At 52.9% G+C, this 6780-nt stretch overlaps 1 non-coding gene across 1 annotated transcript; it reads left to right on the top strand.

Moving 5' to 3' along the window:
- Positions 1–1157: 1157 nt before the first annotated feature.
- LOC116910707 lies at positions 1158–1289 on the top strand. Its single transcript, XR_004389234.1, has one exon. It is a non-coding gene; the product is annotated as a small nucleolar RNA SNORA17 (small nucleolar RNA).
- Positions 1290–6780: the final 5491 nt, after the last annotated feature.

The raw sequence follows: 6780 nt of genomic DNA, 5'->3' as shown, positions 1-6780 counted from the left end.
AGGGCTCTGTCACCACTGAAGAGCCTCCCAAAGCAGCACCACAGCCTTAGGCCCCTGAGCAAGGGAATGCCCCCCACCCCATGTGAGAAGGCGCAGGGCCCCTCGTTGTACCTGAGTTTTGCCTCTTATGAAGAAGTCAGCAGCAACACCAAACCCAGGTAAGGCATTTATCCATCTCTGACCACTGTCCCAGGGAGACTCCCCTTCCCTGTGGCAGAGACCATTGTGTTATAGAGCACAGATCTCCTAGCAAAATGGCCACCATTCTTCAGAAGATCTGCCGTGCCAACTTGCAAGAGTCTTTTTGGATCCTGCTTGCTGACTGCTGACATTCTAGGGTCACTGGATTTTTACCAGAATTCTAACCACTCCTCCAAGCCGTTTGTGCGCAATTCTGCCCAGTTGTCCAAAGCAAAATCGTCATCCATGCTGGGTGAAGACTTTCCAGTGCAGTTGTTTTAGGGTCACCCCTGCTCCTGTCGAGAACCCCTCACAGATGCTCTATAAGTAAGCTCCACTGTATGCCAGTGAATGAGCATTCAATAAATGAACTAGTGAGGGATTAATTAAGTCCTGGCAGCCACACCGAGCATCCTCGTTCAGGTGAGGTGACTGGCTTGTCCTGTGGTGCATCCATGCCAAGGCTCTGACCCTCCAAACCAGAGAAGTGGGCTCCCACTGACTCCTCCTTCTCCCCCTTCTCCTTTGATCTCTAGAAACCTCTTCTCTGGCTGCAGAGAACACCTGGTCCCAGTACACTTCCCAGGGGCCCCTCTCTGATCTCTCCATGGGTCTCCTGCACCCACTCCTCCCCGCCATTCACTCTCTACAGGACAGACCAAGGAACCTTAATATCACCATGTTCCCCTGCTAGGAACCAAAAGGGGACGGCCACAGCTGGGCCCATTCACAGAGCTTTCTTTTCACAGAGCTGGAGAGACTACTTGGCGGTTATGAGCACTGGCTGCTCTTTCAGATGATGTGGGTTCAATTCCCAACTCCCATATAGAGGCTCACAGCCATTTGTAACATATGATGATGATGATGATGATGATGATGATGATGATGGTGGTGATGGTGGTGGTGGTGGTGGTAGTGGTGATGGTGATGATGATAATGATGATGGTGATGATGATTTAATCTAATTTTCATTTTAAATTGTCCCTAGAGGTGTTGCAGGTGTGGCTGCTGTGTCACACGTGTGTCAGTAGGTGGCAGAGAAGAGTCAGGCTATGTCTTCACTCAGTGTTCTGACCTATGAACATCTGAATGATTAATAACCTAATACTCCCCAAAAACAGTGAGCCCGAGACAACCACCAGTCTTGTACATGAGGGCCCAGACAGGGAGCTAGCCTGAGACGACCACCAGACCAGCCCTGACTAGGCCAGGATGGGCTCCCAGGGCAGGAAGCGAGCTGGAGACTAGAAGAACCTCACTTGGGACAGCAGGCCCCAGGTGAGAGTGAGCCCAAGACAGACAACTGTCACACAATGTCATTCGAGTAGGCCTGGGTGGGAAGTACCCGAAATGACCTCCAGACCGGAGCTATGGGGCCCTGACTGGGAGCTAGCCTGAGTCTACCACGAGTCCAGTGTTGGAATTCCGTCTAAGCTCCACCCCCACAGTTACCCGGCAACAGCCAGGTGTGCTCCGCCCCACAGTTACCTGGCAACAGCCAGCTGTGCCTGGCACTATAAAGGGGACTGTTTGCCCCCTCCTCGTTCTCTTTGCTCTTCTCTTCTCTGCTCTTCTTTCCTCTCCTCTCCTCTTCTTCTCTCATTAAACCTTTCCACGTGGAACCATGTTGGCCCGTTGTCGGGACTCGAGCCAGGATTTCTACCCCAGCATCCGGCACCATGCAGGCCTGAGGGGGCAGCCTGAGATGACCCTGCCCAGGGCCGTAATACACAAGTGGGGCACAGCACTCCTGAGATGACCCCAGACACTCAGAAATCCCAGGCACCATCAAGAGGAGCAAGTAAGTGAGGGAGATGGAAGAAAAAGTTAAACAGAAGGGTGTGGGCATATGAAGAGAGGCAGAACTGGAAACTCGAGGGTAGTGAGGAACAGCATGATGGGAGTAGCTGGAGATGCCACCATGGTAAGATTATGGCCTGTGCTGCCACTGGGGGCCACATCTGGTCTGTGGCCCTGTAGAAGCAGGGGTCTCTTACGACTGTTACCACCGAAGGCCAGGCAAACGCCTCTGGTCTGGTATGTCACCAGGAGACTTATTAATGTCTGAGGGTTGTGCAGAACTGACCCACCCCTCACCAGGACATTGTGGGAGACCTGACCCTGGGAGCAGGAGAACTGACCCCTTTAGAACCAGCCACAGTACTTAAGGTGAGCGGTCACACACTGCAGGAGCTGCGGGCAAGCCAGCTGAGAGTACGAGCGTGGGTGAGCTGGCCCAGCCATTCGGCTCCTGAGCCGTGTCATGACCATGAATGAGGGTGAGATGCCCTCCTCCCCCCGTTGCCCCTCACTACCTGCAGCAGGTGGGAGACCTTGCCCTGATGGGGTCATGAGAGCAGGAGGGCTGGCCCTGCCCCTCACCTGCTACAGCACTCAGGACAGCAGGCCCTGCCCCTCACTGGGCATCACAGTAGAGCTGAACCTGACAGTGGGAGCATAGGTGGACCAACCCTGAGGGTGTGAGCATGGGAGAGTTGGCCCTGCAATTTGTCTACCACTGCAGCATCGTGGGTGAGTGAGAAATGTCCTCCCCCACTCCCACCCCTGCACCTTACCACCTGTGGCAGGCAGGAGAGCTGCCCCTGCCCCTCACCTGACGGTAGCACTCAGGAGACTGGGCCCTGAACCTTGCCTAGGCATCACAGTAGAGCTGGATCTGGTTGTGGGGGCTGCAGGTAAGCTGGCTCTGAGTGTGAATGCAGGAGAGCCCTCCGTACCTCTTGTCTACTGGGAGGTGGTGCTAATGGAGGAGAGATGCCCCATCCCCCCCCCTCATCCCTCACCACCTATTGCAGCAGGAGAGCTGGCCCTGGTGTCATGACATTGGGAGACTGGTCTCTGTCCCTCACTAGCTGTAACACTCAGGCGAACAGGCCCTGTATCTCGCCTGAGTAGCAGGGGAGAGCTGGCCCTGGTTGCTGTGGTTACAAATGAACCAGCCCCCAAAGCAGGAGAGCTGATACCTCTCAGGCCCAGATCCAGGGCTTTGAATCGGCCCACCCCAACACCTTCCCTATAGATGAACGGCAGGAGTGCATGAAGGGGCTGCTCCCACAGATCCAAAACTACAGAATCTCCATGACAGGTCAACAATAGGTTATCTGAGAGGAGTCCAGTGAGGATCCGGTACTGATAGAGTAACAGAAGCCAGAGCCTTCACACCGGACCAGTGTGTCACTGCAATGAACATTTGCAAGCAAAGAAGTGTGAACAAAGGGGCATATAAACTGTGGGACACACTGTGACACGCTACAGCTTCCACGATGAGATTTTTTTTTCTCTGTTGGTGGGGAAGTTGCAAGGGTAGAGGGTGGGCATGAGGGGAGCAGGAGATGAGTGGGATTGGGGGGCTGGTATGAAAGTACAAAGAACCAATAAAAAAGCTGAAAGCTTTGTTTTACAACTTTATTCCACCAGGTACCAGTGAAGCCCGAACATTATGAGTTGGGTGCTTTTCTGTGACAATGTTAGATGACAGCAATGGAGAGAGTCTAAGGACAGACCCAGGGCCTGTCTGCCACAAACCTCCACAGGCTCTCAGATCCAGAAGGAATTAGAATAGGACAGAATAGAGCAGAAAGGACTCTCAGCAGAATCCTGCCCCGTTGTACGCCTTCTCCTCTGGTCAGGAGCACGGCCTGCAGCCAGTCCCTCTCTCTCACACAGCATCTCTCCGTCCACTCCCCTTCATTGCCTCAAACATGTCACCTTGCCCCCACAGCAGCACCTTTTCTCTCTCCTGCCGCCGCCTGCGTGGTCTGCTGCTTCCTTAAAGAGACGTCTCTCCCCTCCAGCGGGTCACCTCATCACTGCCTTTCATCATCTGACTTTATGCACAGCCTGACTGCTGCACGTCCCGGTCCACACTCATTGCCTGTTTCCCTGTGACAGGGTAAGGGCCCTTCCCCCATCTTTTTGTTGTCTTTCCAGGTCTGTGACAATTTCTGTGGAGAAAAAGCAATTCCAAGTTGCTATCCATCGCTGCGGGGAAATCAAGGTGGGAACCAGAAGCAGCTAGTTGCGCCATAACAGGTCAAGAACAGAAAGCGATGGATTCGTGCAGGTTTGGGCTCAGCTCAGTGTCTCTACTTTAATACAGTCCGCTGGGTCTTCCCACATTAACAAAGGGTTGGAGACAATCAGTCACAGAATCCCTCACTGAGACACTCTTCCCAGGTTTTCCACGTTGGGTCAAGTTGACAAAACCAACACCCACCAATGTGTCCCCAGGATTGACTCCCACATCAGATGTGCATAAACAATGAACAAGTGAATTTCTTCTCTTCGACACTCTTGGCTGTGTGCACTGCTTCACTCAGGAGGCTCCTCCACCTCAAATGTATTCATTGACCCGTAGTCCTGGAAGATATTATCTTCAGCCTCTACCCTAAACCTCCAGTTGGGACTTCAGTCATGAGGACCAAAACTGTCTCCAAAACTGTCCTGCTCTTTCCTGGAAACCTCGGAGGTTTTAACAGCTTTCCTTAGCCCCTTTAGTTGTTCCTCTGGCGCAGTTCTATGATGTGACCAGCAGATGGCAGCAAAGACCGTCCTTCTGGTAACAGCCTCTGCGAAAGTTTCCTCACACGCTGGACTCCTGCCAGTCTCTAGCAGGGTTTGTTGGCTGGTGGGGCCTGCCTAGACTCGGTGTTTACACTTCTCCTGAGTAAACAGAAGATGTCCCAAGTCCTAGGTCCAGGGACAGAGAAGTGGGTGGTGCAGGTGTTGGCAGGATTGACTGGTTTTGGAATTCCCATTGCAACCCTTTCCCTCCTGTTCATCTTTATCACAGGCTGCCGGTACCTCAGTTTCCTCATTTATATCCTGATGGATCTATCCCCACAGTACTACATGTTCCCATGCCTCTCTCCTCAACATGTCAGCTCAGTGGTCCAACAGTTGGTGCTCCTCACTCTTTCCAGTGTTTGTTGACTGACTGACTGAATGTCAGTGCTGAGGATGATGGTGTCATGGCTGAAGATTATAGCGCTCTGATAAGTGGACATCATTCTGAGAGTGGCAGTGATGTCATGAAGTTGGTAGTGTCATCAGGGCTGTCTGAATGAGAATGGCCACCATACTTACAGGTTTGAATATTTGACCCTCAGCTGGTGGGACTGTTTGGGAAGGATTAGGAGGTGTGGCCATGTTGGAGGAGGTGTGTTACTAGGGATGGACTTTGAGGTTTCAAAAGCCCATCTATTTCCTGTGAGCTCTCTGCCTCCTACTTTTGGGTAAAGATGTAAGCCCTCATCTACCACCCCAGTGCTATGTCTATCTGTCTGCCCCATGCTCCCTGCCAAGACGATCACACACTCTAGCCCTCTGAACCTGTGAGTCCCAGCTTTACCATGGTCATGGTGTTTGGTCACAGCAATAGAAAAGTAAGACAGTCCTTAGGATGTTGATGTCACCAAACCAACATCCTAAGGACTGTCACTTGATGGTGTCACTTGATGACAATGTCATTCGAGCATGGTGACATTGTGAAGATATGGTGTCATAATGCTAAGAACAGCGTTGTCATCTAATAACGCCCACCGACGGCTGTGAAACCCACTGGATCACTGGCAACTCCTGCAGCTCCTTCAGCCCAAGGATCCCATCTCTGGGCTGCAGTTCCCAGCGTCTCCTGCTGTACCAAGCTCCACGCACAGAGAGAGCACCCTCCTCTCAGGCTGGGCGATGGCTGACACCTGGCCTTCAAGCTGGATACAGACACAGAGGTGACCATCTGCCATCTGAGGAGTAGACTGTGGTTTCCAGAGCTGTTCTTTATAAGTTGTGGCTGCCCCCTCCCCTCTTCCTCTGAGGGTCTCCTGACAACCCTGGAGAAGTACAGAGGACCAACACTGCCCAGCTGAGTGGTCCAGGGGGTCTCTAGCCTCTGGGATGCATCCGCTAACGTTTCCAAATTCACTGAACCAGAAAACCTTTCCTATAGAGAATTAGGCAGGACTCTCCCAAGTCCTCCACTTCCCTCTTCTCCACCCACTCTGTCACTCCCTACTTCCTTCCTTCACCCTATCCACTTCCTCCTTCACGCCCTCAACCTTCACCCTCCCCACACCCCTCCATCTCCCCTCCCTAACCCTTCCCACTTCCCTCCTTTACCCCCTCCCTCCACTCTTCTCTCCCCCTACCCCTCTATCCACACATACTGACTGAAGAGACTCACTCTGGGAACCTTCCCTCCTTGGTGCTGGGACCCCAGAGCTCTGACATCTCCCTGGTGCTACCCACTGTGTCCTCCTGTCTGTGTCCAGGTTGTGTAAAGCTCAAGGCAGTGTCTGAGGTAAAAAACCCCACACGACCCAGAGACGCTGGGCGAGCAAGCAGGATGACTCCTGAAGAGTCAAGCATGCCAGCGTCTCTGTGCACCTTTGCACAAATTAACTGACCTCGCTGGTCCACTCCGTATCTTCTCCCAAAGAGAAGCTGATCCAAAGGGCAGAGCCAAGGACAAAATGAAGCCAGAGGAGGCGCAGAGTGAGGCAGAGCTGCAAAACTCCCGGGTGACTAGGATTGGCGTTTATTTCAGGTGATATGGGTTCCACACTCCCTCTCCTGCGTCCACCA

Source organism: Rattus rattus, chromosome 9 (assembly GCF_011064425.1).
Source record: "Rattus rattus isolate New Zealand chromosome 9, Rrattus_CSIRO_v1, whole genome shotgun sequence".
In the NCBI taxonomy this organism is placed as follows: domain Eukaryota; kingdom Metazoa; phylum Chordata; class Mammalia; order Rodentia; family Muridae; genus Rattus; species Rattus rattus.
The sequence above is the reverse complement of the archived record's forward strand: the minus strand, read 5'-3'. Positions and strand labels throughout refer to the sequence as shown.